The sequence below is a fragment of the Polypterus senegalus genome, chromosome 13 (assembly GCF_016835505.1).
Source record: "Polypterus senegalus isolate Bchr_013 chromosome 13, ASM1683550v1, whole genome shotgun sequence".
Classification (NCBI taxonomy): Eukaryota; Metazoa; Chordata; class Cladistia; order Polypteriformes; family Polypteridae; genus Polypterus; species Polypterus senegalus.
In genome coordinates, this window is record NC_053166.1 from 78,454,592 (window position 1) to 78,481,653 (window position 27,062).

Genomic DNA, 27,062 nt, shown 5'->3' on the forward strand with positions numbered 1-27,062 from the left:
CACTGATCCTGATTTAATCTTCACTTTTCAAGCCTTCTCGCCTTCTGTACTGCTCAGTAAATGTAAAAGTTAGACAGCAAGTTTCCTTGATTTTCACTTCAGACCACAATGCTGTGTTCTATTTTAAGGCTTACTATATCATGGAGTTTAAAAATAGGGCCTTTTTATGGGTTATTTTTACCTTTCCATACTGTAGTTGATCGAATCTAAAAAAAAAAAAGAAAGAACAAGCATGGTTAGCCATCACTTGCATATCTGGCAACTGTGCAGTAAAACGGGGAATAAACAAATCTGTTATCTGCATCTGTGACTAAAGCGATAACTGTAGTGTAATATGCTAAAATGACATCTTCTAGGAAACAAGTATAAAAATATTTTCTTGCTTCTCTTTTTTTACATTATATGAAATATTCAGATCATAGTTATGTTACTCCTCCTTATGTTAGTCCTTTCTTGTGCACTGGTAGTACAATGAGGACTTTGTTTTGTTTTTTTTGAATACCCAATATTATGATTTGGTTTAATTTCAATTATTTTCTATTTCTACATCTTCTAAAGAATTCTATTTATGTTTTTTTTAATACTGATGAGCCCAAATCTAACATTTATTTTCACCATCAGATTGTTTTTGTAGGAATGAGAATTAGCATCTTATTGTGAGGCAATTGTTGTTATGGGCACTGCCGTTTTGTGGGATTTTCATGTGCTGTTGCTAACCTGTTGTTGTAGTGTGAAATTTTGTATACAAGTTGATGAATATTTTGTATGTCTTTATTTGTAACTTAGACAAAGCAATGTAATATTTGTGTTATATCATTGAACAGTAATGACACACTACACGATAATGAGCAATGAATACACTTGACTTGAGCATTCATAGTTTTCATACTCTTTCTCTGTACGTTTAGCATTCATTTGCTCAGAGGTTGATGCACTTGCTGCTTCCTGAGCAGCTCTTCTTTTCTCCACCCTAGTGGCTCGCTTCTTCTCTTCTTTCTTCAGCAACTTTTTGCGTTAAAACTGATTAAGTCAGTGTTTGTGTTGCAATTAGTTAGTACGATTTCTTTCATTTTTCACTTAAGCTGGCACTTAAGCCTTCAATCAAAAATGATTTAAGATATGAAGAGGTAGAGGAAGTGACGGCGAAGGTGGTAGGGAATAAGAATTGCGCCCGTATGCATGCTACTCACGGCTGCCATGCTGGCTGCTGCCAAGAGTTGATTCTACAATAATATAAAATTAAAATAAACAGAGTAATAAGTTTGGAGGTCAATCATCACTCTGAAAGCAGGTTGTAGAGTTCACGTAGTATATGTGTACCAAATTTCAGGTCAGTAGCTCAAACGGTTTGTGAGCCACAGGTGATTTAAAATCCTGGACAGACAAACGAACAGCCATGGTAGCGTATTATATATAAAGATAAGAATAGCAATGGTTTGTTTAACTAACCCCGCTCTTTCCATTTTTAGCACTGAATCTGTGTAATTTAATGACAAGGCATGGGGAAGTGCCTGAAAACAAATTTGGCAAGTGATTTTCTGCAGGCCTCTCTCAAACAACTCTCACAGGAAAACCAAACTACCTAGCTGGCATGCATCAGCTGAACAGATGGTTTTGGGGACTGATTGTGTACCCCATTGGTCTGAAGTATGGCTGTTTGGGATTGGTTTGAATCAGAGGCCACTCTGTAGCACAACGCCCTATTGGTGTAAGGTTTTGGGCAAAGAATGTATAAATTTGGTTGCTCTCCATACACCATTATGATAAAGAAGCATCTCACACACCATGGAGTGAAAAGACCACAATGAGAAGCACAACTCGGCAGCCATATTGAGACAGGCATGTGTGTCGCCTAAAACTACACATCAGCATTTATCAGGTTGTATGGTTGCCAATAATCACATGTACTTTGCTTATTGCTATTATTTATGAATATTATCAATAATACATTATTTAAAGTGTAACTTAACTCCTGCTTGTTTTTTACTACACCAAATTGCCTGAGGTTATAAATGTAGAAGGGAAGATGGGGAGACGTTATAAAGTACGACACTTTGTAAACAGTGGTAAGTCTATGGGATTTGAGGCATTCTGACAAAGGCTACATATTAAAGGATACAAAAGGGGATTACTCTCCCAAGACAAACCAACTGTGATACTTAGAGTTCATGGCACGTGACATCATCTACGTGACTGCATAAAGGTCAATGCCATACAGTTCCTGGTTATCCATAATTGTGGATAAAACCTTCACGCCTTAGTGAATGTGCTTTTACTGCATGTCTTTTGTTTTTCTTTTTATTGTTTGTATACTTAGTCTCTTGCAGATTGGGCCACAGATTTGGAAACTTGCCTAATGCAAGTGGCAGTCTTGTGTTATGGCCACTATTCAATTCAATTCAGTTTATTTTTGTATAGTTCTCTTCACTGATTGCAGGCTCAGAGAGCTATAACAGGCCTACAGATTAATGCAATTATAAACTTCTGAAGTCTAGAACACAAACTGCCAGAGCATCCTGGAGACACAATATATTTTTTTAATTTTTGTGATATTAAAAACAAAAATAACATGTGCAAAACTTAAACAAAATACATCAAAAATTCGTCTTCATCCTTTTTCACTTCTAGTTGATGTTCTTGATTAACCTTCCCCATGCAACTCGGTCCTGCACCTCCTCTCTAGTCAAACCCTTTCCCTTCAGATCTTCTTTATCTTTATCCAAACACCTCCACTTTGGCCTCCCTCACATTCTCTTTTCCTGTAGTTCCATTCCCATCACTCTTTTGCCCACATATTCACTGTCTCTTCTCATTACATGTCCATACCTACTTTTCTGTACTTTCTCCCACGTTTGATGCCACACCTAACTTTTTCTCCTGCACTCCCTTTACTGGCCGTGTCACATGCATCATTGCTGGTCTTATGATTGTTTTGAAAACCTTACCTTTAACCTTTCCCTTAATTGTTCCATCACAGAATACTCCTGAAACCTTCTTCCTATTGTTCCACCCACATTGTACTCTATGAGTTTTATCTGCATCTAATTTTCAAACTTGGGCTAACACGGACTCTAGATATTTAAATGTATCAATTTCTTACAACAGCTCACCCTGCAGGTTGAATACTAATCCTGATCTTCATTAAACCTCAGATATTCTGTCTTCTTCCTGTTTATCTTTAACCCTCCATCTTCCAAAGCGCTTCTCCTATCTTCCAACTTCCCCTAAACTTCCTCTTTTCTGGTGCTACACAACAGAATGTCATCAGCCAAAAGTATGTACTGGGGAATTGGTCTTTGATCCCACGCCTCAACACATCCATAACCAAATCAAAGAAGTGAGGACTTAAAGAAGACCCCTGGTGCAGACCTACTCTAACTGGGATCTTGTCTGTTACCCTAACACTGCTTTTAACCCAAGTTAATTCGTAACACAGAGGTGTTGCAATCCCACAGTGAATGTATAGTCTGCCTTTGTTCTGAAAAAAAAGTGGTCCAGCATTTGGATTTTTTAGACAGGTAGGAAAGCAGGTGTGGTATAGTTTCCACCACTTCTAACAATGTAGTGATTTATTCAAAAATTCAGTCTACTACTGATATTGTGACAACACATCAGGCATGAAAAAATAAAATATAATTCACAGCCAGAAATAATCAAACCACTGGTTTTTCTAGTTTTTTTTGTTTTTTTATATAACAGGCCCTGACATTTATTTGAAGAGCAAGCAAAAAGTCTGTGAACTTACAGAAAGAAGGAAACAAATATCCTTTAGTTCTTATGGCCTGTCTCACTCTTTAACATGTGAGTATTTGCCTATGCAACTAACAAAACACATGAAAATAAACAAAGAATGTAGACCACAAACACGACTTGTCCTAAAAATGTAGAAGGATGATGTGTAAAATACACAAAATCAGCAAAGGCAACGCCACCTTCACATAGGAACATCACTTGGACAGCATCAGCCAGGAGGAGCTAGGGCTAACTTGAACAAGTCTGAAAACCTGACTGTCTGTGTTACTCAGTTGTGTGGGAAATATGGCTGCCAAGACTCCATCTTTGTGTCTAACCCTGGAAAATCACACCTGTTCAAGTAACCCTTTTCCTACTAACCATTATTTTATGCAATTAGCTCTCACTTCCTATATTGTTTGTCATAAATCTAAACAGCAACCAGTTACTTACTGTAGGGGCAAGAAAAATTCCCCACCCAAAGATTTATTTTTGTATTAAATATGATCCCAAACAAAAAAGGAAGATGGACAAGCACCAAATTTTAGAAAATGTATTCCCCTCTGGGTTCCTTTTGTATATGACAACCAACTAAACCTGAGCAAATTAGTGTGAAAATTAGGCTGAAGACAATTTTAACAGCAATTTAACAATGTATAGCATGACATATCTATTTTTCAGTTACCTGGTGTCTATCTATCTATCTATCTATCTATCTATCTATCTATCTATCTATCTATCTATCTATCTATCTATCTATCTATCTATCTATCATATTGTGCCTTTCATATCTGTCTATCAACAAACTTGGACACAGATATGGGCTGCACTCTGGACCCCCTGGTGGTCGTAGTGAAGGAGAAAATTAAAACAAAACTGAATACCAGTATGAACAATACTGCACATCCTCTCTCTGACACATTAACACAAAGGTTTTCAGGCAATGAATTATTCAGCAGAAATGCATGAAGAAAAGCAAATTGAGCTCCTTTATACCAACAGCAATACATCTGCATAATACCTCAATGTGAATGTGACTGCTGAGTCAGACATTTTTTCTTTCCTTTTAGTTTAGTTTTTAGTCTATCTACCTATCTATTGTAAAGGTCAGCCCTGACAGAGACAGACGTAGGGCACAGGTTCAAAGCACACAGGGCTTTTATATTCTTTTTTCCCCCATGTAGAAACATCTTCCCCTTTCCCTCAAGTACAACAACATAGTCCCAAACACAGCACAAACAATATTTTCTCTTTTCCTTATCTTCTTCTTTTCCTCCTCTCCTCTCCTCTCTGGTAAGCTTAGTTCCTCTCCTCCCAACTCGTTGACTTACTTCTGGCAGCACTTCCAGGTGTAGCAGAAAACCCGCCTAAGAGGGCTCAGCAGCTGTTGCAGTACCCCCCTGGCGGCACCCTCGGATCCCAATAGGGTTGTAACTAACTCCAATTCCCATGAACCCATGCAAGAGTCTGAGGCACCGCTGCAACCCAAGGGAGCTGCCATCCAGAGATCTGGGTAAGGTAGCCCTCTGAATAGGATGGCTCCCCATTCCAGCGTGGAGGCATCCCAGCCAGGCAAGGGTCCCAACCATCTGCCACATTATCTATCTATCTATCTATCTATCTATCTATCTATCTATCTATCTATCTATCTATCTATCTATCTATCTATCTATCTATCTATCTATCTATCGCTTCAGCTTTGTTAAACTGAATTTGCTTGGCGCTCATGAGCTCTTCTTCCTTTGCATGCAGCTGTTCAATATTTATTTTCTGGCACTGATTTGATCTTCTGTGCCGTGTGCTGTCTTTAATGTCAGTAGGTTGGCAAAATTACAGGCATAGAAGAGCTGAGTGATGCATTTATATCAGTTTTATAACACATAGTGGGCTTCCTTCCCTGTTAGAGGTAAGTGGAGTAGCTTTTAAAAATCTCCTCATGTTTCCTTTTTTTTAACCCTTTTATGAGAATTCAGCTTTTTTTCCAATGCATGTATTGTAATTACACAGTTTATTTATGCATTATAAAAACATTAAGAAAATCCGAGGAACTGTAAAACATTACAAAAGTCTACTTTATCTTTGTCACGCTCTTAGTGGCTTGGTCTCAATAGCTGATTGTACATTTCTGTTGTTTTTCATTTATGTTTGCCACCTGTCCAGTGTTCAGCCGATAGATAGATAGATAGATAGATAGATAGATAGATAGATAGATAGATAGATAGACAGATACTTTATTAATCCCAAGGGGAAATTCACATAATCCAGCAGCAGTATACTGATACAAAAAGCAATATTAAATTAAAGAGTAATAAAAATGCATGTAAAAGCAGACAATAACTTTGAATAATGTTAGCATTTACCCCCCGGGTGAAACTGAAGAGTCGCATAGTGTGGGGGAGGAACGATCTCCTCAGTCTGTCAGTGGAGCAGGGCAGGGACAGCAGTCTGTCACTGAAGCTACTCCTCTGTCTGGAGATGATACTGTTCAGTGGATGCAGTGGATTCTCCATGATTGACAGGAGTTTGCTTAGCACCAGTCGCTCTGCCACAGATGTTAAACTGTTCAGCTTCATTCCTACAATAGAGCCTGCCTTCCTAAAAAGTTTGTCCAGGTGTGAGGCATCCTTCATCTTTATGCTGCCTCCCCAGCACACCACTGCGTAGAAGAGGGCACTCACCACAACCATCTGGTAGAACATCTGCAGCATCTTATTGCAGATGTTGAAGGACGGCAACCTTCTAAGGAAGTATAGGCAGCTCTGACCTTTCTTACACAGTGCATCAGTATTGGCAGTCCAGTCCAATTTATCATCCAGCTGCACTCCCAGGTATTTATAGGTCTGCACCCTCTGCACACAGTCTCCTCTGATGATCACGGGGTCCATGAGGTGCCTGGGTCTCCTAAAATCCAACACCAGTTCCTTGGTCTTGCTGGTGTTCAGGTGTAAGTGGTTTGAGTCGCACCATTTAACAAAGTCCTTGATTAGGTTCCTATACTCCTCCTCCTGCCCACTCCTGATGCAGCCCACAATAGCAGTGTCATCAGCGAACTTTTGCACGTGGCAGGACTCCGAGTTGTATTGGAAGTCTGATGTATATAGGCTGAACAGGACCGGAGAAAGTACAGTCCCCTGCGGCGCTCCTGTGTTGCAGAACACAATGTCAGACCTGCAGTTCCCGAGATGCACATACTGAGATCTGTCTGTAAGATAGTCCACGATCCATGCCACCAGGTGTGAGTCTACTCCCATCTCTGTCAGCTTGTCCCTAAGGAGCAGAGGTTGGATGGTGCTGAAGGAGCTAGAGAAGTCCAAAAACATAATTCTTACAGCACCACTGCCTCTGTCCAAGTGGGAGAGGGATCAGTGTAGCATATAGATGATGGTATCCTCCGCTCCCACCTTCTCCTGGTATACAAACTGCAAAGGATCGAGGGTGTGGCAGACCTGTGGCCTCAGGTGGTGAAGCAGCAGCCACTCCATGGTCTTCATCACATGTGACGTCAGAGCGACAGGCCAGAAGTTATTCAGCTCACTAGGATGTGATACCTTTGGGACTGGGGTGATGCAAGATGTTTTCCAAAGCCTCAGGACTCTCCCCTGTTCCAGGTTCAGGTTGAAGATGCGCTGTAGAGGACTCCCCAGTTCCAGCGTGGCGATACTCCATCTGGACCCGATGCTTTACTGGCACAAATTCTCCTCAGCTCACATGTGCTGCTGTAATTGTGGGTGGGGATGTCTATCCTATGCTGGTATCAGCAGAAGGATGGTTGGAGGATGCAGTACTCAGAGGTGAGAGTGTGTTAGGGTGGTCAAACCTGTTAAAGAAGTTGTTCATCTGGTTTGCTCTCTCCACATCTCTGTCAATGGTGGCACCCCGCTTTGAACTGCAGCCAGTGATGATCTTCATCCCATCCCACACTTCCTTCATGCTGTTATTCTGTTACTTCTGCTCCAGCTTCCTCCTGTACTGCTCCTTCGTCGCCCTGAGCTGGACTCAGAGTTCCTTCCGCACGCGCTTCAGCTCATGCTGATCACCACTTTTAAAAGCCCTTTTCTTCTGGTTCAAAAGGCCCCTGATGTCACTTGTAATCCATGTCTTGTTGTTAGCATAGCAGCGTACTGTTCTTACTGGAACTACAATGTCCATACAGAAGTTGATATAATCAGTTGTGCAGTCAGCAGCCTCTTCAATATTCTCACTATGTGACCCCTGCAGGATATCCCAGTCAGTGGTTCCAAAGCAGTCTCTCAGAGCCTGCTCTGCCTCAGGGGACCACTTCCTGAATGATCGTGTGGTTGTAGGTAGGCTGAAGCAGAACCAGGTTATGATCTGCTTTCCCAAGCGCAGGCAGCGGGATGGCGCTGTATGCGTCTTTAACGTTTGCATACAGTAGGTCAATAGTCCTATTTCCCCGGGTGTTACAATGCACATACTGGGAGAAGGCAGGTAATGTTTTGTCCAGCGTCACATGGTTAAAGTCTCCAGCGATTAGCACAAGTGCCTCAGGGTGCTGCATTTGTAACTTAGCAACTGCGGAATGGATGATGTCACTCGCCATCTCCACGTTCGCTTGAGGAGGGATGTAAACAATAACAACAATCACGTGTCCAAACTCTCTGGGCAAGTAATAGGGGCGCAGACTTACGGCCAACAGTTCGATGTCCCTGCAGCAAGTGGAGATTTTAACGTTTACATGTCCTGAGTTGCACCACTTTGTATTGACACAGAGAGCGAGTCTTCCTCCTTTCTTCTTCCTGCTGGCATTTGCGTCTCTGTCCACTCTAACTGTGCTAAACTACTGTTTGTGTGTAGGAGACAGAACTGAAAATGTTTTGAAAAATCCAAAGTTGCAGTAAAATGTCCTTTCATTCCATCCTAAGAGAAATGTCAGCACTAAAGTTGGTTATTTCCAAGGATGCCAACAGTTAAAAAGTGGGGTTTTTCCTTTCTTTTCAATTAATAATATGCTAAGACCTTAAAATGCATTGTGGCACTATGGCTACTGCAGCTTTTTCATCAATGCTGCCTTCTGGCTTTGATTTCTGTGCCTGGCTGTTCTCCCTGTGTCAGTTTAGGTTCTTCTCCCACATCCTGTGTCAGGTTAAGTGTGTTGATGTTTGGGTGAGTAAGCCTACGATGCCCCATACTCACAGTTATATGGACACCTTCCTTTATAATTATGTATCTTATTAACCTTTTTGCTTCTGTCTTATTTACAACTGGTAGTTTATTCAGCTGTGTTACCCTGTAGCACTGAAGAAGGGGGTGAGACTCCCAAAATGCGTTGGCTAATTGTTATTTATATAATTTGACTTCGGAATGGGTTATTTGAATTGCACTTGATGATTGTGTAATTGGCTTTTTCATATTTATTGTTAAAAGGTCTCCGACTTGTGATAAATTTGTTTATTTTTTCTAATATGTAATGTATATTGTATGTGATATACAGTACATGCATTTCCATTTTTGTTTTTGTGTTTCTAGTTCACTGCAATAAAAATATTTATGGTAATTATTGTTTTTTTAATGTTGTTTTATGAAAATCCTGTTCCTTTGTGAATAAATAAATAGTTCAATAAATACATCCAATAAGATGCCTTAAAACCAACAAAGTGTCTTTGGGGTGCAAATAAATAAATAAATCCAATAAAAAGATAAAATCACAATAGTGGGGAGATACAGTATCATTCTTTACATTCTGTTCTGGCTGCTTTTCAGTCCTTGCCAAGACTCCTGGAGACTTCAGCGTCTCAGCCCACTGCCTTTCCGGTCCACCACGCAGAACCAAACAGCACCACCAACAATTATCCACAGCTCCCAGGGCACCTTGTTCTTTAATGGATGCTACTGCAGCATCTTGATTCTCATACAATTCAGCACGCCACATTCCCAGTCCACCATGTAGACCCAGATTGCTCCACCAACAATTACCTGCACCTCCTAGAGTGCTTTTCTCTTTAACAGATGCTGCTGCGTCATGATTCTTCACATCACAGCCTGCCACATTCCCAGTCCACCACGCAGACCCAAACTGCACCACCAATGATTATTCGCAGGTGCCAGGGTGTCTTGCTCTCCTATGAACGCTCCTGCTTCTTCAGCTTCCTGCCTTCTCTCTGCTCCAGTGATCCCTCTCTGTATTGCCTGCCCCACTGTTCAGCAGGTGAGCCTATGCACACACGACGGGACCTCCTCTCAGTAGTCAGGACAGCTCTGTGTTTAAACAGACACCCTGCCCCACGAAGCTGCCCTTCTCCAACCAACGACTGCTTTTTCAAAAATAGCCTCCCAACAAAAGCCCATCTCTGCGCTAACCCACTCCCCTTTAATCCAACTCGACTTGCAGCTGGTGCTTCACAGTGACTATCAATTAAACAATTAAATCAGCTCACAATTTCACCCCTGCATCTCACACGGTATGAACTAAAAAGAATGAGTTGTGCTCAAATCAATTAAAACTATTTATTAAAATAACAAAAAAAAAACAACAACACAACCAAACTCACTTCATCTCAGGGCCCTGTGATAAACTTATACTATCTCCAATCTTTTACCCAGTGCTACCAGGAACGGCAGCTTCTTCCCAATACACTGAATTTGATTAAGTGGGTTTGATAGTGTTATGTTCTGAAACCTAATATGGAGTATAAAATGTGTGTCTCCAGTTTTTTCCCTCATTAAGTCTGTGCTTTTTGTATTTGTGCAATGATGAATTCTTTGTCATCTCTTTGTCAATGCAATACAATATAATGCACAGGTGATCACTAGCAAAGATAGTGCACTATATAAAATAAAGAGTTATTGATCACAAGAAAACTGTCCCTATATTTCTGTCAGACTTCATTCTTATAATATTCAACCAGAGTGTGTCCTTCATTTTTGTAACACATATAAAAACAGGGCTGGAATTCCTTTAATAGTAACCGCCTCTGCCTTTGCTCTTTTGCAACTCAAACTCACTGGGGTTTTGAAAATAGTAACAGAAAAACAGCTTTTATGTGTGTAATCTTCAGAATCGCACTTCATTTATCAGTATGACCTGAGAGCAGCATGCAAAATAAAAATAATGTTGCTACTAAATGTCATGTTTTAAATTTAGAGAGTGCTATATGCTGTAGTGAGGAGAGGACGCTGTCTTTATGGCAATGCAGCATGTGGATGCTTCAAACCTTAAACATGCTGTTTTTAAGTGAGAACATAACTGCTCTCTGACTAATCTGAAGTGCTGTGTTAAAAAAAGCACTAGGTCACCTCAGTACAGAGTTTCTAATATAAAATGCTTGTAGAAAGGTTAAATAATAGATGAAGTGGAGCAATCAATCAGTTGCTCAATAAACCTTTATTTTGCAGAGCTTAGCGGACAAGCAGTAGATGAGCTTTATGCCACATGACAGTGCAAGACTTTTACTGACATGATGCAGAATTAACAGACATGGTGCAAGCTAAAGAAAGAGTTTAAAGGGGCAATTTGAAGCTATCATCTGAAGCTGTGAGCACAAGACAGGACCCAGCATGAACTGAGGGGCCACTCCAACATACTCTATACCCACACTAACACTCACATATGGCCAAACTGAGATTGCCAATAGATGCAACACACATATCTTTGCTATGCAGAAGGAAACTTGAGTACCTGGGGGAAATGAAAATGAAACCTTACTCGTTTGTAATTCACATGCAGTTATTCGCAGATTGAACTTGGCTGTCGGGAGTTCTAATGGGCCTAACCATCATGTGTATCATAATCATGATTTGGACTGTTAACTAACTTCACCAAAGCCTTTCACAAATCCAAATATTTTGTTGCTCGAGACAACACACCACCATCTTAAGTAGCATCAGCATTATGATGTCATGTGTGGCAACTTTTAGATGTCACATGGTAGTAATGGGCTACTGTCACCACACAGAATATGGCAGCTGCCATTAAAAAAATAACTAGTTACACTTTACACAAGAAAAAGTGCATTTATTTTTTCCAATGACCTATGCTGCAGTTGTTTTATTTTTAAGTATCACTAGGTTGGTTTTTAGGTGCATTCACTTATTGTCAGAGCCAGTAATTGTCTATCTGTTCACATGAAACAACTTGGCCCCCCGTGAACCAATATTCTTGAAATTTGGCACACTTATTCGTCAAAGAAATTTGAGGAAACAGTTCAATTTTTGTTGAGATGTCTCAAACAGATTGGGCTGTACAAAGTTTTAAAATTTAAAAATTTCTCATTGAAAAGCAGTGATGAATTTGCAGACTCGTCCATCTTAAACCAGAGAGACATTGTGTGCAATGTCATCTAGGAATTAGTTTATTATTTCAATTTGACCTTGAGAGCAGTTGCTTAAACTTATATATTTTATATGACTTCCTTGTTCAGATGCTGGGCAGAGCACAAAGACTTCACAGTGCCCGTCTCCATCTGCTTTAGATAAGTTTACTCATAAAGTGCAAAAAAAGTCACCTCTCGAAATAAATGGAAGGGTAAAACATTTATATAAGCACATATAAGGCTGAATTGATTGAGCAATATCATCTGTTACTGTAAAGAACCAATGTTATCAGCCTGCAGCTAAGTGGTGTTTGAATTAATTAATAACACAGGAAAGGTGCAGCTTCCATAACTGATACATACACAAGATGGGTTTTAAAATGGACAGTGGTGAAGAGTGGGTGGGGCGCTTCAGTGGCTCAAGCCCCTGATCTTTCAGTCCCAGATATACATGAATGATCGCAGTAAGCTTCTGATCTTCTTAACCTTTGTGTACCATTTGTATTCCTGTTAATCCTGTTAAAGCAGTTTATTTCCAAATTTTTATTTATTTATATAATTTGAACAAATTGCTGCATTTTTACTAATATTAAAAACCAGTCAGGGAGCTGATTTCATTTCCTTTTCGCCATTCATAGGGTAATATTGATACGGGTTTCATTCTAGTATTGGTCATTTTGTATTAATAGATATTTTTCAATTGGTAATTATTGGAAACTCCTCTAATGGTTATTCTTTCATGAATTTATGCTCTGTCTATTAAAACTGAACAACAAATAGTCACAGACTCTCCACCATTAACACACATCGGTTGATGTCAGTTTCACGTCACTTGAATTGAACTCTTCTGTGTATGAAAGCTATTAAGCCACCACAAGCTTATTTGTGCTCCATTTTAACTCCTTTGTAAAGTGCTGTTAAAAGCAGGTACGGTATATACTCGTGTATAAGTCGGGTCATGAAACCCGAAAAATTGATCATAAAATCAGACCCCGACTTATATGCCTGTTCATAAATGTGACAAGTCTTGCCTCCTTCAATCTCACATCAGTTTCTCAGACACATAAAATTTTGTTGCAGTGGCGCAGCTACCAATTTCTTTCGCTACTTCAACGACGTTTAATTTAAAACCAGCTTCATATTTTCTTCTGATCGAACGCTCCATCGTAAATAAGGGATGCTCTTACGATAAAGTATGTGTATGAGGGTGTGAGACACACAAAACACAAATCAATGCAAACGTTGCTTCCGAATAGTGCGAGTATTACCGTGTGGTCATGTAGGCCCAATAGAGAGACAGAGAGGAAGGTTAGGAGCATACGCTGAAACAGCATTGCATTGCCGCATCCACATAGAAAAATAAAGCAGTGTGCTCTGTGGTTACTCTCTCAGGTGGTTGTTAGCATATCATAATCTCTTGGACCAATAGCATGAGTTTTCCACATTTGACTTATACAGCCAACATTATAAAATACCAGAAATTATACACTAAAATTAAGTCCCGACTTATTCGCAGGAGAACTTATCTGCGAGTATATACGGTATTTAGTGTAGTCTAAAAACACATGTAATTATATTTTATTATCGCTATTACTTTTGAAAATGTCTCATTGTTGCAAAACTATTTAATAAACAAAAATGCAATAACCGACTGTTGAATCAGTTAAATAAAAAAATCTGAAATGCTATAATTTTCATATCGGTTAACGCTCCTGAATGCGACGCAATGCGTGCATTGCCTAACTCGTCACTTCCTATGATGTGTGAACTTTCAATAGCATCTCCTCTACTCAGGGGCTGGACTTCTGTCTTTCAATAACCACGTCGCTTTTATAGTCAGCTTTTCCATTCCATGCTTGAAAGTACTTTTTTTCTTATAAAACATCACTTGAATATGAACTGCCATCTTTGGCTTCCTATGCATAACATCAATTTAATGCTGTTCAGCCTAATTTGTGTTGTCACCCATTAAGTAGACCCCTAGGAACTGGGACGCTTTCTTTGGCACAAGCTACAGACTGCTGTTGAAGTTGTGGCATATGGCCAGATGTTTCTGGTACCAAAAGATTTCATTTTGATGGATGATTTTTAAGATTCTAAAGCCAGCATTGTCAGCCAAGTATTCTTGTCAACTTCATTTGGCATACTTTCTTTACAAGGGAGATATCAAGATATGAAACAGGGAAACACCCAGAATGTGCAAATGTACCACCAATGTTTTACCACAGTGTTATGAATATTGTGTATTAAATTAGTTTCATGTCACATGCTTTAGTAGAATCCCAGCGAGTGTGCTGATGAGATGCTACTGTAGTAAGGTTCAGGATAAACTGAATATTTTTCTATTTGTTTTAGTTTAATAATTGTTTAAACTGTCATCCTTCAAATCGTTCTTTGCAACCTAATGCTGAACACAGAGTATAAGCCACACACAGCTGCTGGTTCAATCCTGTCCACAAACTTACTGTAGGAATCTGTGTACATAACTTTCTAGTGTAGAAAGATTTAAATGACTGAATAGCTTTGAACAGATGTTTCAGCTAAATATGCCGTGTCAATTGTGAAGCTGGAAATACAAAATCCATGAAAAAACTAGAAACAATACAACCATAGATTTTGACTTTTGAACAAACAACACAACACAAACATCAGCATAAACAAGGTTTGTTTGTGAAGGTTAAAGACATCTAGTAAGAGAGAGAAAAAAAAGTGTAATGTCAGTGTCTAACATTTTTTAATCTCTCTTTGGTATTCATTTCAATATTGTTTAGAACGTTTATTTTAATGTAAACTGTTATCATGTGTGAGCGTACAGCCACCCATAATCATGCGAATTTGTAAACGTCGTGCTCAGATAGAAAGTTCAGCTGGGTACACTCTGTTTTATTGTGTTATCAGATCACCTATGACATGCACCTAATATGAAAAGTACCAATCACACTCTAAGGGTCTTTTCTCATTTACATTTACTTATTTGGCTGACGCCTTTATCCAAGGCAACTCACAACATTTGAGATACAATTGGCTGTGATCTGTAACCTCTTACCTGTCACATTGTCTGTGCTGTACCCTGCATATTCAACTCTAGGGACCTCTAATGGCCAGCTGCTTCACTGACCGAGTCTGTCTTTACTCTCACTTCTTTACATCAACCCAGTTTTCCATCAACAGAGAGCTTTACAAGAATGTGTTCTCCTCCTCCTCTAAGGAACCACAGATAGACAAGGAATGAACAATCTAAACTTATCGGCATTGATAGCAGCAGTCAAAGTCAAAGATCCCTTTATTTCAGATTTTACTTAGAACTTATATTACTTTCATTGAAACCAGCAGCAAATATATGCAATACAAAGAATCATAAAATCTGGGTAGATCAAGTCTTCATTCGGTCTCTGATGACAATTTCCACATGGCTTATCTTTAGCTGCAAATTATGTGTATCCTTAAATGAATAATGAAAAGAAAAATAATTCCTGCCAGAGACTGAGCTCTTTTCTTTGTGTCCAGCAGCTAAGACATAGCTATTTTAAAGTGTCCATTTCAGCTTTCACAGGCCACCAGAGAGAGAAAGAGAGAGGGAGTTCCCCTCGCAAGCGTCCATTTTTGCACCTGAGCTGAGCCCATTACAAAAGTATTGGAAAAGCATAACCTGAACTGAAATAACTCATTTTTAAAGAATGTCTAATAAAAGAGAGATGCTTTTCCTGTTTCCTTTTCAAACACACAAAAACACATGACTTTCTTGTTTTAGTTCCATTAAGACAGCACCATGACATTTTTCAGTTTCTTAAAATGCAATGAAAGTTATTGATTCATTATCACAAACTCAAGGTGATTGTCCCATGGGAATCAAAAGATGCACAATCTAACCAAGCAAAATACTCTATCCTGCTTTGCCCTTCAACTTTCCCAGAATACATTGCACTACTGTTCAGATTGCCAAGAATTTCAGGTCTAAAGCCTATCATCTGAAAACTGTATTCACTATACACATGCTCAAGCAAGACTCAGCCATGTCAAATCATACTTACCTTACAGATGACATATGACATGCACTTAATAGGAAAAGTATCAACCCTGCAGTAAATTAACAAGCCTTGACATAACAAAAAAGGTTTTTTGCAGCATCCTGTATACTTGAAAGCTGGCTGCAGATGCAAAACTTGAGGAAATAGTCTTTACAGACAAGAGTCCAATAAAAAACTGAAACAATAATACAGGGAAGGTGGTTTTAAAGTTGGAGGGAGGAAATGATGTCAATCAGGAGGAACCGAAAGGGCCGTCTTTTGGGATGAAACCAAATGTGACGTCTTTTGGGGTGGAACCGGAAGTGACGTCTATGGATGCAGAGCCGGAAGTAACGTCTTCTGTGGCAGAACTATAAGGGACATCATGGGAACCAGGCAGAATTTTCCACATTTGGGAGATGAGAAAGAGGATTAGTGCACTCTGCAACCCCCTGGGATAACCAAGAATTACCTTCTTTTGAGCCCTTTAGCTGCCTCCCATGTACACGAGTGTGACATCCCTTTGGTTCTTTTCTAAATGGGAATTGTAAGAAATGTCAAAACCAACCATGTATTTGTTACCTGTAATCTTTTACCTGTCCCAGTGTCCATGCTGCACATTGCTTGTTTCACCCTTGGGACCGTTATGGTAGACTGCTCACTGACTGAACCTGCCTTTACTTTGAAACCTTTATTACAATCCCATTTGGTACTACTGTAATAGAGAGCTTCACAAAGATATTCTCTTGTGGCCATTGTTGGACAAGAAATTAACAATCTAACCTTCTGGCCCACTAGTAGCAGTTAGTAAGGCAGACTGGCTTAAAACTTTTACTCACAAACTATATTTATTTGCATCAAAACCAGTAACAGTAAGTACAAAGTGGTACATACCAAAGACTCAAACATCCTGGGTGGGTTAATGCAGTTCATGCAGTTTAATTAGCAACAGGCAGATGCTGGTAAACATTCCCAAGATGGCTACTTTTCAGTTGCAGATTATGTCTTTTCCATCAAAAAAAGCAAATTTCTTTCAAAGGAAGCGACTGTCATGTCTCAACCAGAGATCCTCCCCTGACTGGACGATCAGACTCATATTTTGTGTTTCTTTTGTTCATTTTTTTTAATTTATGTTGATTATGTTAAGATTACTTTTTTGGATTATGTGCATTATTCTTTGTTTTTGATTTTGTTTATGCATGTAAGCTGCCAGTGTGATGTTTCATTTGTTTTGAGGGTTGTCCCCCCAAGATGTGGGATCGCCTGCCAATCAACACCAGGAACTGCCCTCTACCCTATAGATCTGGAAGATCTCCTACAGTTTCCAGCAGTTCATTTCAAATTTGCTTGGAAGTTTTGGTGAGTGTCTCTTACCTTAGTTCTTTGCTTTGATGATTCTTGGCCATTTTGCTTTTTTTTTTCTCTTTGATATTGGATTGTGTAACTGGGACTTGTTCACTTTGGATTGTCCTGGCTGGCAACTACTTTTCATTCAAGAGATTTTTCTGAATTAAACCTTTTACTGTATATTATAAAGATTCAGTGCTTGCTCTTATTACTAGCCGGGGTTTGACAATGATTTCCCCTCTAGTGCTTTTGGAACTTACTGGAAGTTATGTGCTTTGGAACTCCTTTTTAAATGACAGAGACATGAGGCTGTGTGAAAGCGTCCATTTTGCTCCTTTTGCCTTCTTGCCCAATGAGCACATAAAAAAGAAAGCCTGGCTTACTTAGCAAAAGGTTCTCATAACCCTTAGAAGGCCATGCTGACAGTTTTACAGTTTCTCAAAACAAATTAAATGTTTGCAGAAAAACAAAGGAAAATGTTGTAAATACCATTATCAATCAAGCTCATTAGCAGAAAAATCTTCCCAAGACCAACTCAGTGTTAGTTCACAGGGACTTCAAGATCATTATATATAAATACTTGTATTCATGCTTTTTCAGTATACATTGCACTTCTGTTTAGCTTGGCCAAACTCATCATCTTACATCTTTAAGTTGAAAAGCTTAAAGTATCCTCTATAAACCTTCACATACACAAACACCTAGTTGACAATAAATGTGGCATGTAAAAAAAGCAATAAAAATGACAAATTAATATGTATATTGTTAAATAGGTAAAAACACAGGCACACAATTCTTCTGAAATCCTTAAACTAGCAATGCCTGAGTAGCACGGATGAGCAGTGGTGTTGGCTTAATATTTGTGTAATTTCTGACTGAAATGAGTGGTCCTTTTTAAATAAAGTAATATAGAAGTGGAAGGTATGAACTACAGGAAGTCCCATTTCGAAATGGATAAATGCTGCACTTACTGGTACCTTGGAAATGCGGAGGGAACTTCTTTTGACAGCTATGTGATTTTTATTTTGTACTCGGAAAAAAATAGACAGGTATAACATTTATATAAAAGAACAAACACATTTAACATTTTTACATGTAGTCCAACTACAACATTATGACAGGCTTGTAATATTTCACAAATGTTTAAAAAAAGACAGAATGATTAACAGGGTAAGAGAGAAACATAAGATAAAATAAATCAGTTAAAGATCCAAGATTTAAATTGCTTTGTAATTTTTGAGTTACCTTTACACCTTTGTCTGCGGTGGGTTGGCACCCTGCCCAGGATTGGTTCCTGCCTTGTGCCCTGTGTTGGCTGGGATTGGCTCCAGCAGACCCCCGTGACCCTGTGTTCGGATTCAGCGGGTTAGCAAATGGATGGATGGATTTACACCTTTGTTTATGACATTCAGATTTCTCTCAGAGCTCATTGGCATAAAGTCTTGTTATGCTTTTGGATTTGAGTTTAAATTCAATTGTTGCTGCCAAATAATTATTCTTATTCTGTGGCAGGTGCAAAAATCTTACCTTTACTTGAAAATGATTGTGTTTCTAAAAAAGCCCTCATGAGCCACAAGAACAAACCTGGTGACTGGTAAAGACACTAAGAATGGGCTAAAGAAAAAACAAAACAAACCAGATATGCTGTTGTTTGTTATGATTTGTTAAACTTTATTTCTTCTAAACTTGATACATTTTTCTTGGAGTTTTGATCAGTTTTGTGGAAATTCAAGAAAAAATAATATATTCTATGTATTGTTTAGTGGAATCTTTATTTCACAACACTTTGGTTCCACCACTGTTATTGTGATGCAGAAAACATGATACTAAGTGGGCACATTCTCAAACGTTATTCTCTGTGTCAATGGTGCAAAAATATTTCAACCTGGGGGGTATTTTTCGTACGTGGATTACCTGTTTAGCCGGATGTAATTGTTGACGATTTGGCCTGATCCTGGATCTGTCGGTTTTTCGAAGCTCTTGCTGGATGTGTTGTCATAGCAGCACATCCAAATCCTCAAACCTGCTCGGAGCAGGTTTGTTCTATGTAAACAAGGATTAGCTCACACATTAAATCAGTTTCCGTGTATGGAATTCATTCAGTCATGGCTTTGCCGTTCATGAATGAGCTACTAATTGATATCGGTGCGCAAATTATAAGAAGAGAATTTCATATAGAGAGGGTTTTGTGCGATCGGTAAGATCCTTTATTGCTCCCGGAGGAAATTTTTTTTGAAAGATACCGCTTTAACCGAGGGGGAATGTTGTACCTCAAAGATTTATTAGCACCTTATATTCGAAGTCAAACTAGACGAAGTTGGGCTCTCACAACCACACAGATAGTATGCATTGCTTTGAGTTTTTTTGCAAGCGGTACTTTTTATATACTGTAGGCGATGCAGAAAATCTATCTAAAAGTGCGGTTTGCCAGGCAGTTCGTAAAGTCTGTTTGGCTCTGAAATATTTCCTTCGGGGTTTCATAGTGTTTCCTGGACACCTACGTGTGCAGACAATAAAAGAAGCGTTTCATGCCATTGCAGGTACTCAAGCAAAAACACCCACAGTTCCATAAAGAATCTCACAATCAGCCTAACATTCTCATTACCCAGGATTTCCAAATGTGATTGGGGCACATGGGACTGATCAGAGTGGTGTTTGATCAAACATTATTTGGAAAATTTACCTCTCCTCCTGATAAATAATCAGACACAGTGTCTTCGTCAAATATTTGACCTTTGTCAATATCTCGTTGGTCAGACACAAGTTATAGGGATATGACATTCCCTGCAACTGACCCAACCAAAAAAATGCCCTCAGAAACAGGGTGATGGGCATTTTGCTGGAGAGCCAACTCTTCTGCAGGGGTTAGGCCTGGACCGTGTGGACCTAAACCTGTTTTTTGCTTGTCTGCCTTCTTATTAGCTTTAAAATTAATGTTTCTTATATTATATACTAGCAAAATACCCACGCTTCGCTGCGGAGAAGTAGTGTGTTAAAGAAGCAATGAAAAAGAAAAGGAAACATTTTGAAAATAACGTAACATGATTGTCAATGTAATTGTTTTGTCACTGTTGTGAGTGATGAGTGTTGCTGTCATATATATATATATATATATATATATATATATATATATACACACACATATAAACATATATATATACATATCCATACATATATACATATACACATATACACATACATATACACACACACATATATACATATGGTTTTGTAAATATATACATTGGTTCAGATATATATATCGGTTCAGATACATTGGTTTGAATATATACATTGGTTTTAATACATCCATTCAGATATATACATTGGTTTAGATACATTGGTTGAAATATATATAAATTGGTTTACAAAGATCCATTCTGATATATATACATTGGTTGAGATACATCCGTTCAGATTTATACATTGGTTCAGATAGATCCGTTCAGATATATACATTAGTTGGGATTTATGGGCAGGCACAACGCGGCCACTCCTGTTTAGCACCCCCCTTTCGCTTCATCATTGCTTCAACACTGCTGTAATTATTGTGCACATTTTATACAAGTAGCATATGCCTGTCTGTCGCATTTTGTTTCGTAAGCCCTCTTGTTTGGGGGTCCTCGATTTCAAAGCACTTTTTTTCCTTTCATTATTTAAAACACTCGCCTCGCTCCGTCCCGCCCCGGCTCATTGTACCCGCCTCACTCGCTTCCTCTTGCCCCACCCATGACAGATTCTTCTCAAAAGCAGAGTTACCAGAAAGCATTACAATAATCGCAACCACAGTACCTCCCATTTTTTCACCTCATGAGACGCTGGTTTATCATTGGTGGAAAGCCACCCGTTGATATCTGTTATTCTGTATTGGCAGCATTTCAATAAAGGGTGATCTGCTTCAGCAAGGAACTTAGTCCTGTTTGCTGAAAGGATGTTATGGAAGAAAACACTGGAGTTGCTCTATTTCTTTTAATGTTGATCAGGGATCAAAATGACCAGAATATTCCCGCTTCACAAATAACTGATGTTTAACTGTTTTTATAGTAAAACAAACAAAACCACACACAAGCACGTACACGCTCACACACACACTCAAACTCACAAATCGTGGGTCGCACGTACTACTGATTAAGCGTAGGCCTATCTGTCAAGGGCGATTATTTTCTCACCCCATAAAACAGATTCTTCTCAAAAGCTGAGTTACCAGGAAGCATTGATAGTGTAGCGACCCGTGGAGGAGTCTTTTAAGATTTCGAGCCGAACTCTGCCGTGCACCTCTCCGAAGCTGTCGGCTAGCGGCTTGCCAGCGTCATGCACGCAACTGCACCCAGCTCTTTAAGAAAGAGAACACTCGTGCCCCATACACCGCACGACTCCGAGTGTCTCGGTAGTTTGCTTAGATAACATCTTAGCAAATAAACAGCTCTGTCCTGTTGTATCTTTTTATTACAGAAGATAGTCAGAAACAAAAGCTCAACATTATTGCGCGGCCATTGCCAAGGTCAAGCACGAAGACACATTTCAATAAATTGGTACTTTTTACAAAATAAATAACCCCCGGACGGCGATAACCCAAACCCACCCAACCAATTAAATACAAACACACCATTATTTACAACACAAATGACAATACGTAAATTCCGACATACAATAAGCTTTTTATAAATTACCCATAATTTCCCCGCAAACTATTTACATAAATTACCCATGAGGCGCCACTCCGCCAGCGCTTGCTGCCGGGTTGTTACACAGCCCCTCCTAAGAGGGTTAGTGTCCCCACAACCCTACTCATCACAGATAAAATCACGTAAATGTCCTGGCCGCCGACGGACACGCTTTGTCCTGCCGGAGGTGCCATCACTGGTGTCGGGCTCAGTCCTGTCACTGTCTGACTCGGTGCCGGGGGTGGAGGTTGGAGAACCGCTTATATTTTCGAGTTGTTGTTGCTCTGGGGCCAGTGGGTGGTATGGTGCTAAACGGTCCTTGTGCAGCACCACCCGTCTGCCTCGCCCAGGCATTCGACTCGGAAAACTACCTCCGATATTTTGTCCAATATTTCTCCCGGTCCTTGCCAATGGTGGGCTAGTTTTGGGGACAATCCCGCTTCCGTCTGCGGGCAAAATACCCACACTTTGTCCCCTGGCTTCAGCGCCGGGCCATGAGCCCGCGAGTCATAAGCCCGTTTTGGCGTGCTCCAGCTCCCTCCAGGGCCTCCCTGGCCAGTCGATGAACGGTGTCCAGCCGCTCTTTTAGCCGCCTAAAATAATCCATTTCGGGCCCACCAATAATCTCAGGCTCAGGGGTGAGCCAAACACTAAATCCACCGGCGCGAAGTTCCCTTCCAAACATCAGCCCGCTGGCGTGCATTGGCTCGACTCCTGCACTGCTGTCCGATATGCCCATAGGACCAAAGGCAGATGTTGGTCCCAGTCCCGCTGGTGTTGACTGGTCAGAATTGCCAGTTGAGTGGCCAGGGTGCGATTAAATCGCCGACCAATCCATCACTTTGTGGGTGAAGGGGTGGTCCGGTCTTTTCACCCCAGTCGCTGACACACCTCTCTGAACAAACGGCTCTCAAAGTTCCGCCCTGATCGCTGTGGAGCTCGTCCGAACTCCAAATCGAGTGAACATTTCATCCACGAGTTTTGGGCAGCTGTGGGGCACTCTGATCCGGAACTGCATACGCCTCTGGCCATTTGGTAAAGTAGTCCATTGCTACCAAAACGTAGCGATTTCCGGCTTCCGTTACAGGAAAAGGACCCAGTATGTCCACGCCAATTCTCTCCATGGGTGCCCGACCAGGTATCGTTGCAATGGCGCGTGAGAACGTTGACCAGGTCCTTTTTGTGCAGTGCAGACGTCACAGCAGTGGACGTGTAGCTCTGCGTCTTGCCGACACACGGCCAATAAAACCCGCTGCCGTAGTCGACGCACTGTCTTAGCGTTCCCGTAATGTCCGGATCCAGCCGCTCCGTGGACCCATCGGAGGACCTCGGCAGCAAAGCCTGGGGAACCAGTAGTTGTAGCCGGTCAATTCCTCCCGGTGCGTGCCACCGCCTGTAGATTACGCCATCGTGCAACTCCAAGTTGCCCAACTGAGAGTGGAGTATTTTGAGTTCAGGCCCCTGTGACGACACGGTTTGCCAGTCGGGACGTTCTTGTGTCTCCAACCAGCCCTTTACCTTTTCTAGTGCTTGATCGCTCGCCTGTAACTGCCTCAATTGGTCAATAGTGTACGGCTCCCCTACTCCAACAGTGTCATCTATCCTTGCGGATGCGGACGATGGCCCCAGCCCCCTTTCTTCCTGTCGGCGGCAATATCGACATTCATTGCTGAGGCATGGACGCCTGGAGAGGGCATCAGCGTTGGCATGCTGCCGTCCGGTCGGTGCTGTATCTCAAAGTCATATTCTTGTAGAATCTCCATCCACCTTGCCACCTGGCCCTCTGGTTGCCTGAAATTCAACATCCAGGTGAGGCTAGCATGGTCAGTCCGCAGTGTGAACCTAGTGCCCAATAGGTAGGGCCGAAAGTGCCGCCGCTAGGATCACTGCCAACAGTTCCCGCCGAGTGACACAGTAATTCCTCTCCGGTCGACTGAGGCTGCAGCTGTAATAAGCTATCACTCTTTCTCCAGCCTCCCCCTTCTGTGAGAGCACGGCCCCAATCCCCACATTGCTAGCGTCAGTGTCCACCACAAAAGGTTGGTTGGGGTCAGGGTACGCCAGGACGGCGCGCTGACGAGGGCAGCCTTTAACTGTTGGAAGGCGGCTGTGCAATCCTCCGTCCACCCAAACTGTTGGCCCTTACTCGTTAGTCGGTGCAAAGGGCTGGCAATGGTCGCAAAGTTTTTTACGAATCTTCGGTAGTAGGAGGCTAAACCCAAAAAGCTCCGCAGTTCAGTGATATTGGCTGGTGGGGCCAGTTGCTCACGGCAGTCACCTTCGCGGGTCTGTAGCCACCCCACTCTCGCTGATTACGTGCCCTAGAAACTGAGTCTGTCGGGCGAGAAGATTGCATTTCTCAGGGTTTAACCGCAACCCGCGCTACGAATGGCGGTCAGGACCTCCCTTAAATTGTGCACCGCCTGGTCAAAGTCTCTGGCATGAATCAGCAGGTCATCTAAATAGACCACACAACGGGTTCGGGAATGTCTTTAGGACCCGCTCCATTAGTCTTTCAAACGTGGCCGGCGCATTACAAAGTCCAAACGGCATTACCTTAAACTGCCACAGCCCTTGTCCGATGGTGAATGCAGTTTTGGGTCGGTCCTCTGCTGCCAGTTCTACCTGCCAATATCCACTGCGCAAGTCCAAAGTGCTGAACCAACGGGATCCAGCCACATAGTCCAATGCATCATCGATGCGAGGCAATGGGTAAGAGTCTTTTCGAGTGACTGCATTTAATTTACGAAAGTCCACACAAGGCGCCAACCCCGTTTTCTTCCGCACCATGACCATGGGTGCGGCCCAGGGACTGTCAGAAGGCTCAATGATGTCGTTGGTTACCATCTCGCGAATCAATTCTTCGGCAGCTTGGCGTTTTGCAAGAGGCAATCTGTGGGGGCGCAACCGAATGGGGGCGGCGTGGCCAGTGTCAATGTGGTGTTTGACTAACGAGGTTCTGGTGCAGTCCTCTTCTCGAGCCGCAAAATGTCCACAAAGTCGTTCAATACTTTCTGGAGTTGCTCCTGCTGTGGCGTGCTCAGCTGTTCACCACTTCGATGGCCCAATTCTTCCACAGCAGCAACCGCCTCAGTGGATGGGTGGTCGTGTGAGGAAAACCGTTGGGGAGCACTGGTCTGAGCTGCAATACTCTCCTGGGGGTCTTCTTCAGTCCCTGCATCTTCCGAACAACGGTCGGGAGCCGGTGAGCCGTGGTGTCCAGGCAAATCCAAGCTAACAGCCCTTCCAGGATGATTCCAGCCCGATTGGAGCGACACAGTCTCATTACCTACGCGGAGGATGGCCCTGGACACATCAACACATGCTCCCCAGTGGGCCAGCAAGTCTAACCCAATTATGCATTTGTCTTTAATGTCCCGAGCCAGAATTCGTGGCTGGTCTGGCTCGTCCCTACTACTACAGTCAATAGTTTCTTTCCGGCATTTTTGTCCGCTCACCCGTAACGCGCGCAGTTCGATGTTAGAAGGAGTCCAGTCTTTTGGAAGAGGACCAGCTGTTTCGGGCAACACTCCTCTCTGTAATAGACAAATAGTGGACCCCGTGTCCACTAAGGCACTGCATGGCCGTCCGTCTATAATGCAGTCTAGGTACAGTCCACCTGAAAACCCACAGCCCCACTTTAGGGCAGTCATTGCGGAGGGATGATGATGGCTGGGCGCGACTGACCTCCACACCCTCAGGGTGGTCCCTTTCTACCACTCGCCAACTGCTCGTTAGCCGGCTTGGGCGTGATGATTGACGTGCCGGAGACCCAAGCTGTAGTACCTCTTCAGCCCGTTCAGCCTCCCGTAGTGCCTCACTCAAATGTCTGGGCGACAGCAGACAGACGTGCTGACGGAGACGCTCTGGTGTAAGGCCCGCAGGAAAGCATGAACACTGAGTTCTTCCCTTGCTGCTGTCGAGAAAGTAGGGTAACCTTTCCGTACATAGACCCTGATGTCAGCTGCAAATGCTCCCACACTCTCACCTTCACGCCGATGTCGGTTTGTCAGCTCCTCCCTGTTGTGTTCCGCTGAGGTTCTCTGTCCAAACGACGGGTGAGAGCATCGGTGAGGGCCTGAAGATCACGACACTCCTCAGGCGGCAGGTCGATGAGTACCTGAAGTGCGGGACCCTCCAAGGCAAGGGCCAAGTGTGTTGCAGCTTCCTCGCAGCTCCAACCATTGTGAAGAGCAGCCAGATCCACTTGTGCAAGGTATGGCTCTAGGGGCGGCCAACCCGCTGTATCGTGGCAGCTTAGCGGGTGACCGTGTGGGGAGGACCGGCCGACTGGTGATTTGGGGTGTCGTTGCGGCAGCTACAGGTTCATTCCGGCCGTGCCTAGAAGATCGCAACACTGTCCGGGGAATACTGGCACCCTCAGGCCAGTTTGTCCTTTTTCTCCGTGCAGTTCTGCTGATCAGGCGCTCCAACATAACGCTATTTTCCGAGATGGCACGCTCTATTTCTTCAAGACTCTGTTCCATGACGGCGTCTTCTTAACAGCCTGGTCTCCCACTTCTGACACCAATGTAGCGACCCGTGGAGGAGTCTTTTAAGATTTCGAGCCGAACTCTGCCGTGCACCTCTCCGAAGCTGTCGGCTAGCGGCTTGCCAGCGTCATGCACGCAACTGCACCCAGCTCTTTAAGAAAGAGAACACTCGTGCCCCATACACCGCACGACTCCGAGTGTCTCGGTAGTTTGCTTAGATAACATCTTAGCAAATAAACAGCTCTGTCCTGTTGTATCTTTTTATTACAGAAGATAGTCAGAAACAAAAGCTCAACATTATTGCGCGGCCATTGCCAAGGTCAAGCACGAAGACACATTTCAATAAATTGGTACTTTTTACAAAATAAATAACCCCCGGACGGCGATAACCCAAACCCACCCAACCAATTAAATACAAACACACCATTATTTACAACACAAATGACAATACGTAAATTCCGACATACAATAAGCTTTTTATAAATTACCCATAATTTCCCCGCAAACTATTTACATAAATTACCCATGAGGCGTCACTCCGCCAGCGCT